The following is a 10,650-nucleotide window of genomic DNA, read 5'->3' as shown; positions in this document are numbered from 1 at the left end:
AGACAGGAGGATGAGGTGAAGCTATGTGGCTTCACGGATGCAGATTGGGCAGGGAGCCCAACGGACAGAAAGAGCACATCAGGAGGGGTCTTCAGTATTGGATCGACAGTAGTTTCTTGGTACAGCAGGAAGCAGAGATCCGTGGCACTCAGTTCAGCGGAGGCCGAGTATATGGCAGCAAGTTTGGCTGCATGCGAGGCTATATGGATGAGGAAGATCCTGGTTGGTTTGTTCGGTTCTCATTTGGATCCTACTTTGATTTACTGTGATAACCAGAGTTGCATTAAACTCTCGGTTGATCCTGTATTTCATGATAGATCTAAGCATATTGACATCAGGTACCATCATATCAGAGATTGTGTGCAGCGGAGGATCATGTTGCTTTCATACATTCCAATGGAGGATCAGGATGTTGATATTCTGACGAAGGCTCTCACCAGGAGCAAATTCGAGTACCACTGAGGCAGGATAGGGGTTGTTGATAATCCATATCTTGTCGAGAGGGAGTGTTGAGATTGCAACAAGATGATGGAGCTTAGTGAAAAGAGTCGCCTTCACTAAGTGGGCCCGCAGGAAAGGCGCAAGTTCTATTTTTGATCACAGTGTGGATGATCACAGTGTGGGTGATCACAGTGTGGGTGACCAAAGTGTGGGTGACCACAGTGTGGGTGATCAAAGTCTATTTTTAGACTGGCTGTCAAAAATAGAAAAGTCAAATATTATTGTCTCATAATAATATTTGGACTATAAACTTGATCTTATTCTCTTGGAGCACTTCAGTTTGAGCTACAGATGTGGCCCATGCAGCTGTCAGAAGGAAGTACGCTTTTCTTATGATTCAGATGAGTTGTTGCATGCATGACTTCAGTTAGAACTCAATCAGTTGAGTTTGGTGGAGTTGATTGTGGAGTTGATGGAGTTGTGTTCAGTTTGACTTGGTTAAACTAGTTGTAGTTAGTCTAACTGCAAATAGACTAATGATGAGTTGTTAAACTAATTATTAGCTCATAATACAACTATAGAATACATCAATTAACTCAGTTGCATGTCAGTGCATGTTCAGTTCAGCAGGGACAGGTGTTAGAGAATCAGATTGCTATCAGTTGTGACTATAGTTGTGCATCAGATCTTGCACAATCAAGGGATTGAGTATGCCAATGAGTTTTCTCATGTATTTGCCCAATTTGTAGCTTCTGCTCATGTCTTACACATTGTGAGTGATTCTTTGGATGTGAAATACGAGTTTGGTAGACCATTCTCATTCATTCTTGAGCAGGTATTGAGCAGTGGAGGCAGGCAAGCAGTGGAATAGATTTGGAGATCAGATCTTAGCTATAGTGTGTGTAACAGGTGGAGGTGGTACTGGATTTCTTGTGATAAGCATTGTACTTTGTAATGTTACATGGTCTCAATCTTTAATATACAGATAGTGTGGGGTTTTTAGCGAGATGCTTTCCCCGGGTTACATACTGTGTTAATGTGTGAATGCTCTTGATGTTTTATTGTTATTGATGCTGCTATATTGATGATCAACGTAGAGGAGCTTATGTATTGTGTATGTATTCCGCAATAGTACATGATCAGGATAATCTCCATTGAATATGTGTTAAATTATTCAAAATTTCTACACAAAGATGCACACGCCTATACCCGCAAGTGTCCGGTCTGTCAGAGATGTGCCGACAGAAAACGAAGGTCAACAACCCCGTTGCAGCCTGTTGCAGTGGACGAACCATTCCAACAATGGGGCTTGGACATCATTGGGGATATTTTCCTACATTTGTCAAAGAAACACTGCTACATCTTAATTGCTACAGATTACTTCACGCGGTGGACAAAAGCAGTTCCTCTGAAACAAGTGAATGACCAGGAAGTCATCAACTTCCTAAGACAAAACATCATCTCGAGGTTTGGCATTCCCACATCACTTGTTTTTGACAATGCAATGTACATTTCTTCATTAAAGATTTATGAATTTTTGTTGCAAAATGGTATTGTGTTAAATAATTCTGCTAACTACTACCCACATGGAAATGGTTTTGCTGAGTCAACAAACAAAAGTCTCATCCACATCATAAAAAATACCATTTACTCTGAACAGAGAAACTGACACTCCGCTCTAGGGAATTCTCTATGGCTTGACTAAGTCACACCCAAACCATCTCTGAATACTTCCCCCTACTTCCTGGTATACAGAAAAGAAGTCATCCTCTCGCTGAATATCTACTTGCCTGCTCTCTAGTTGTCCCAGGAGTCCCAAGGCAAGTTGTGTCTATTAGTTCAGTATAGGATGGACACATTACACATGCTACAGGAAGAAAGGGTGAAAGCAAAACAAAAGTTTACACTTTACCAGAACCATATCAAGAGATGGTTCGATGGGAAGTCTAACGGGAGTACTAGCTCCATTGTGTGTGACTTAGTCTTGAAATGGGATAAACCCCATGAAGACAAAGGAAAGCACATGAAGTTTCAGTCCTTGTGGATTGGCCCATTCACCGTTCACGAGAAGCTTGACCAACACACGTATCATTTACAATCACTTAGCATGAAGATTGACACTCTCTCTATCAATGGCCAAGACTTAAAATATTATTTTCAATGATCTAGGGCCACGCCTCGCACTGTGTACATACTCCTTTCATTGTTGTTCTGTTCATTCCTTTGCTATATTGTTTTGTTCTTTGCTTTGTTGTTCTACTTTTCTTTGTTGTTTTGTTTTATAAATAAGTGTTGTCATGCATTGTGTTCTAGCTTCTGAATGTGCATTTGGTTGAAGTTCAAAGAGTCTTGTGACACTGCAGTGCTTGGCTAGTCTTGTGTCTGTCTTCTTTGTGCTTGGTTGTAACTTTTGGCTAATGAAGTCTTGACAGAAAATACGACCCGCTTATAAGGGAAGTTTTGGTCAAACCATGAATCCATGTCTAGTTTGGGAAACCTCATGCCTATACTCAATTTTCTGATTTGTGTGTTCAATATTATCCAATTAGTAGAAATAGAGAAGGGGGAAACCTAAACGAGCAAACGTGAATCAGAGGTATTTACATGCTTCTCTGAAGGAACAACCTCTTCTACTCTTTTTTGTATTCTTTATTTCTTCTCTCCAAGTGGTTTGCTCATTATATATCACCATATATAACGTGTATGTTGCATAGATACGAAGAGAACAAGTTTTGAAAATGTTAAGATATATTTAATCTTTATTTCAGGTGGAAACATGTAGCACCTGATTATTGAAGCTTGCATTGCTAGAAGCTTGGTTGATTCATCAACATACATTTAGCCTGGTTATGTTGGAGAACTAGTACTTCCTCGATCAACACCAGTTGAAGTATCCCCTTGGTCCACGTTTATGGAAGGAGCCACTCTTTCTGTTTCACTTAAAAATGCTCTTAATTGCAACACCTGCATCGAGGTATTTTCAAGTATTTTGGTGAAAACGTTATTTATGTCTGACATATAAACTTCCCATAGATCTAAAATCCAAATTCCAATACAACAATTCTGTATTTTTAAATATCGCAAATGATCTAAGGTCTTGTTTTTTTTATTAATGCTTTTGCTTGGACTCTCTAGGTTTTTCAAAGAGAATTTCATTGAAATCCTCACTGCTTTGATGAAAGTTTAACAAAGGTTAAGAAATATTATTAAATATAAATCAATGAGTTATATGAGGAAAGGATTTCCGCAACCATTATTTTGCGTGGCACATCTCTTATTTGTGAAGGGAATGTTCAGGTGACATAGATTTCCAAAAACTTGTGGTTTGAAAGCTTAAGTAAATCCTTGTTTCAATATTCAAACACTGAAAAATTGATTACCTGGGCATTCACTATATAATTGATGATGTAATAAATATAGATAATTCAAAGATATGTAGTTTAGTGCAATATTGAGAAATTATATCAGATTTCCAAATTCCTGAAAATGATTTCTTAGCTATAAATATTTTATTGAGTGCTAGAAAAAATTACGAGCAAAAGTCTCTCCTTGTTTAAAACTTTCTTGTTAAGGTTCTTATTATTCATCTTACCTCATAAGTACACACAATACTATGCTTGGGAACTAGTTTCTTAGGAGCGAGAGTTGCTTGAGATAGTTGGGAACTTGTTTTCTCACATCCCCTTCCATGATTGCCCGACTAAAAAGTGTGAATGTAAATTTACTAAAACAGATGTTGGCATTGAAGCTATCCAAGTGGAACAAGTAAAGCAGTTTGATATGGGCCCCAAGTCTGTGCTGGGCCAAAATAAATTTAATAACAATCCTTCAAATAAGGAACTGACCTTCCATCCAAATGCATATATCAATCAATATGTTTTAGGTGATATGGCTACATCAAAAGATTCAAATTTAGCAGTCATAGGTGCTTAATATTGACCATTGAATGCACGTGTATCTTCAAATAAATCTCCATCAGCAACACTTTTGGAACAAGTAAAAATATTTTCCAGGGAAGCTGTGCAACTCTGTTGGCCATGTTTTAGAAAGAAAATTATGGAAGTACCAAAGGAAGGATGTCAATGGTTCTTTGTGTGTAAGTCATCTCTAGGTAGTCACAATCATCGTTTGTTGAATATAGCTACTGGAAATATTATGACAAGAGATGCACAGATGGAAAATGGCCTTAATCTAACAAAGAATGGTGATGGTCATTTTCTTGCCATTGTAGCCTATATACTGTATACGGAAGACCAATTACATGGCCTTTTGGAGGGTCCATAGGAGAATCCATCATACAGAAAACAATGGCACAAGTCCATTCAAAAAGCTTCAATTGTTTCTGATGTCAAATATTATCTTCTCAAAGTAAGAATTTATGAGATTGATTTTTTTGTAGTGTAGATTGCTTCATAATTGCATTCTGGAATTCCCAGAAACAAACACCCAATTATTTTCGTTAAGTTTCTTTAGTTACATATTTTTCCTAATCATGTGAACTGTATGACAATTGTAATATCTAAATTATTTCTTATTCATGAGATTTTGTGGTGATTTTGATTTACTAAATTATTTAACCCTTTTTGTTATTGATAGCTAGAAAATAATATCAGACCTGTTGCACTTGTGACAGCTTGGACCAAACTTGTTGATGATTCCTCTATTGTGGTCTCGATATATAGAATCAATACAATTGTAGCTGGTCTAACCCCAAAACATGGAGGTTGTTTTCAATGTGGCCAAAGGCTTTCTGGTGTTGCGAAAATTATGTCTGCTTGAGTGGATGTTAAAACATTTGGAGTTAATTAGTGGGTGGGTGGAATACTTTCAGACAAAGCACTTTACTAGAAGGTGTTACCTTGCAGTACAGTTCGGTGAGATGGACACCAAGGTGTTATTTTCAATTCTTTTCTGAGTTCCTTAGTGTCTATAGTTGTTCATTCATTTTGGTTTTACTTTATCTCAGGTTTCTAAATCCTTACATGTTATAAATTTGCAAGTGGTTTCAGAAGAATACCTAGTATTTATTACAATGCAAGGTTTATAAATCCCCATAAGAAGTAGAAAATATGCATAATGAGTTGTGTTCAAATGAAAAGGAGTGTATCACAACAAGTTGTATAGGTCTTCAGTCATTTTGCAATTTCTTCGTTTTTCTCAGGTTCTAAGCAATTGGCCTTTTATTGATCTTTATATATTCTGGAAACGATTTACTAATAAGGAACCTTGATGCTTGCATTAGATGGGATGACCATTAAAATTTAGAAGATTCATGTCAACATAAAATGGTAGGAGATAAAGAGTGTTTTCTTCAAGAAGACTGTTATTTGTGCCAAGAATTCATAAAATGGTCTAATAAAGTATTTGATAGACTTTGGGAAAAAGAAAGCCATTCCAACCTGAATTTTTAAACATGGAACAAAGGTTGAGGAGGCCTTAGATGGTACATGCAAGTATTGGCTAAGCAAGTATCATATGCCTCTATGCTCGTTGAAGGATTTTTGAAGAGGAAGTGAAAAAGAAAAGAATAATAAGAAATTTTCATATACTCATTGCAACAAGGATGTACTGATCTGGTATGCAGTGTGTTTTTCCTTTCTATTATCAAAATTCCCGTTAATTAGTTATGATGGTGTTTAAAATACATCTTACAAGTTCAACATGTTGTATAACCCTAACTAGCCATCCATATTCTCTCTTACAACTAATGGCAGTTGCATGCATGGAATTCACTATGACTATGTTTGTAACCAACATACAATGTGATGATTCTTCACATTGTATTTATTTTTCATATCACATTTGGGCCATTGTTACCTTAACTGGTAAAGATAATTGTAGCCATAGTTAGCAAAATCAACCGAGTTAAGTTGGCTAGTATGATTCAGCTGGGATCTAAATTTGAGCAGATCAGATAGAATCGGGTAAAACTTGATAGTTAAAAAATAAAGGTTTGTCCAACTTATTTTCTTTTGACAAAATTTCCTGAATTAACTCTTAAGTCTTTCTTGATTTTAATTCAAAACTTTTTTCTTTGTCCATGCTGAGTTGGACCTAAAGCTTTACATAAACAATTTCCTTAATGTTATTTCATAGAGACATATAATCAAGCTTAGGATCACCTGATGCTTCCATCACTGTGTCTATCATTTAGAACCAAGATACAATACATTCATCTATTTGAAATCAGAGTGCCTTTAGAGCTAGAACTTTGTAGCAGTACTTGTAGGAGTATCAAACTTGAGGGTTTCCTACAAAGACACATGGTGAAGAAAGAGGAGTGTGTATAAGGAGGTGCACTACACTTGTTTGATACTTCAACGCATTTTGAGGGCATAAGAATAGAAATGTCAATGTTGTTGGATACACTGGCATTGGTTAGCTTTAGAAAAGTTCGCTTTGTCAAATATCTTGTTTTCATGAAGTAATATTTCCAACCAAGAGGATAAAGACTTGGCATGCTTAGGACATAGCGGTGTTATTTCTTGCCTATATTTGTGATTTATTAGTATTCCACCACTAATAAATTCATTACGTCGCTATCCATTTAGTAGTATATTACAACAATGACTTGTTAAAGGAAAAGGATTCGGGTTTTTTTGAACGTCATAAACTGGAAGGAAATTTAACCTTGAATTAGAAAAATGGAATATATTATGAAAATATATGTTTTCTAATCAAATATAGGTCTCTTACCTGATCATTAAAAAAATGCAGTCATGACAATAAGAAATGATTTTGGACACAATGAATTACAGATCTCTCCAACTCAAAAACAGGTTAGCATATTCAGTTTTGTTTGCGTCAGAGAAAAATGAATGAGTAACATTAAGTTTGTTTTGAATATTTATAGAATCATTTTAGAGATTCTAAATGGAAATTGCATGTGCTAATCTTGTTCAATTAATTACAGGGAAAACAATGGGCATACATCATTTATTGGCTTCTGGGAATTGGATTCCTTTTCCCTTGGAATAGTAATTTGACAATTGATTACTATATTGAAGTTATATTCCCAATTAGGATCACAATTTACAAAGTCTTGTCTTATTCTTTTTTAGTTTCTTGTTGTAATCTTGTGTCCACGATACTTTTCTCCACCCATTAGATTTCTACTGACCAGTTTTTTTGTTGAAGTGTCATTGCTTCTTAAAGATAACTAGAGGAAATGAAACAACTACAAAAGTGGAGCATGAGATTTTCTTAGTATAAATTGCTAGCTCTACTATATTTGATTATGTTGCATAAAATCAAAATTTCAATGTACCATATGCATGGGAATTCAAAATATTGGGATAGAAATGTGTGCATCTATTTGCATTTATTACTTTAGTTGAAAATAACATTTCATCAACAAATGTTGTAGATTGAGAACAAAGTAGGTGGAACATTTATTCTAAGGTGACGTTTTATTTGCTTTGCTTATACATGTCATCTAGCCACATAGTGGCCACTATTGTCCAACTGTAGAAAACTTGTTAGAGTTTCTTGCTTTTATGGGGAAAAATGGAATTAACAATATTGCTGATGTCGAGGTATATATCATATAAATCCTTTATAGTCTACTTTAGTTTATATTTCAGTGTTCATCAACTTTCACGTCTTATACTATGCATTCTATCTATTTTTTTCCAGAAAAAGAACTCAGTATTAATGGTAAGAAGCAGGATTGAAGAAAGAGGAAAGCAATAACACTAGAGCAACAAAATTCAAATTAAAGAGAGAGAGAAGAGAATTGGTCTAGTCATACCCGTAGAGCCAATATCCTGCATAAGACACACACATAGAGACTGATGGTCAAGTCTTCAGAGTTGGTGAATTCACCTACAATGCTTTGGCAACACAGTGATAATGTTTTCAAGTGATGAAACAATATTTCACGTGTAAATTGTACTCCAACAAATATTACGTTGGAAACTCATATTGTAATACTTGATATTTTATATAATATAATTTATGTGGTTGGAATTATTTATAATTGCACTTGATATTACTTAGTATTGTAATTAACATTTTGGCTTACAAAATAAAAGAGGAAGAAAAACACCTTTTATTCATTTTCTCTCATTAGGAATGAATGTAACTTTGCATTTTCATATTAGATGAACATGTACATTGTGTGGCATTTTTTTTTTTTATTTTTTTTTTAATTTTTTAAATTTAGTTGCAAAATCATACTAATTAATCTATGTTGATTAATAATGAACACATAAAATCAATCTAAAACTACTAAATTAGTAGTTTATGTTTATTAATGATGAACACAAATAAAATGAATATACGACTAAATTATCTGTTTATAACGATTGTTAATGAAAGTAAAAGAAATGAATATAAACTACTAAAGTAGTCATTTATATAATGAATATGAAACTACAAAAAAGGATGAATGACTACAGCAAATGATAAATTTGTGATTACAAATGACGACTAAATTTTGCATATATACAACTATTAGTAGCTAATTTATAGTATCTTATAACATGACCAAAATTTAGTCATATTTCTTTGGTCATTAATTGGTTTCAAACAATGACTAAAATTTGCATATATATGACTATTAGTAGCTAATTTACAATGTCTTATAACATGACGAACATTTTGGTCATATTTTTTTGGTCATTAATTGGTTTTCTCAGGTGATCATTTAGTAATATATTTTGTTGTATATTTGGTCATTAATTGTGACAATCAATGGCCAAATTAATGACTAAATATACTACTAGACAACAAAATTGAGACAATTAATTAATGACTAAGCTAAAAACGACTAAAATTTGGTCTCATTATAAGATATTGTAAATTGGCTATTATTGGTCACCGACCGAAAAATAGTCATTTATATGTAATTTTTAGTCATTTTTTTAGTAACTAATTAGCCATTTCGTACTAGTCGTTGTTGAGTTAACTTCCATCCAAATATTCTAGGGAACAAGAGGGGATCCCTTGAGGTTTTTCTTGGAAAAAAAGTCCCTGGGTATTATCTCAATCAATCGACCTATTTTCCTAAAGTGTGTTACTAGTGGGGAGGCAATATGTTCAAATTTGATCAAGTCTGTTTATGTTATCAACCACTATTATCATTGGTAATTAAGTCATTTTCCATCTATATATTCATTAAGTGGATGGTATCCCTCGATATTTCCCTAGAAAATAATCCATAATGGTTAGCTCAATCAATTGAACTATTCATCCAATGCATGCTAATGATTGGGAGGCCATATGTTCAAATATGATAGAATCCCTCTAGCTTACCAACCATTGTTAACTAATGGGGAGGCCATATGTCTTAATTTCAAATCAAGTCAAGTCTCTTAGGACTGTGAGCCATTATTGTGGTTAGTTTTTGAGTGTGTGCATGTTTGTGCATGTGTGCATACACATGCACACATATTACATTATAAACTAGTGGCCTAGCTCAATATGTTTCAATGGATTGCTTCAAAATAAAGTTCACCACTGGTTATTTGGTTTAGTCTAATTGAGGTTCAAATTTAGCTATTTCTCATTGGGTAGCCAAATGTTATTGTAGTTGGTGCTTGAGATAATCAATATGTAGATATTTTTGGAAGGTTAGGGGTCAACGGGGTGGGGGGGTGATCCTACAAAATTGACCATTTCCATGGAGAATTTGCATGAGAGATAAGATAATGATGGGTTAGACCCCACTTTACCTATTGATGAGCCAACCATTAATGAATGGGATGTAATTATTGATGATAAAGATACTCCACCAAGGCATCTTGGTCATTTAACCATTTTGTATGTTTTTATTTCTCACAACAACCAATATCTCTTCAACTAGTAGTTTCATTATGTTTTGAATAAGCCCTTAGGTCATGGAAGTTTGAATTTTCAAATGGATCCTTTGAAGTAGTTACTAAATACTTGATTATTTTTTTCATGACAGTTGTTGCATGTGATTCAATAAAAAAGGTTATATAAAAACATGATTTATATTAATTGTGAAGAAAAAACAATCTTCAGAAAGAAAATAAAAAATAAAAAATCACATTAAAAAATATCTTATTTGATATATTTAATAAGATAGAATCTTGGTTAACTATATTTCATTTCATTAATATCTCCATATATGAATTGTAATTTTTTAACAAGTTATCTAAACGATTTTTTTGACACACCTCAATGATCTTTCATAATTCCGCAAGCCATTGCTGGTGTTTTCTTACCTTCAGCTCCATTATTATG

The sequence above is a fragment of the Pinus tabuliformis genome, chromosome 5_1, assembly GCF_031772625.1.
Source record: "Pinus tabuliformis cultivar Carrire ecotype Pingquan chromosome 5_1, CPIR1, whole genome shotgun sequence".
Classification (NCBI taxonomy): Eukaryota; Viridiplantae; Streptophyta; class Pinopsida; order Pinales; family Pinaceae; genus Pinus; species Pinus tabuliformis.
This window is presented reverse-complemented; position numbering follows the sequence as displayed.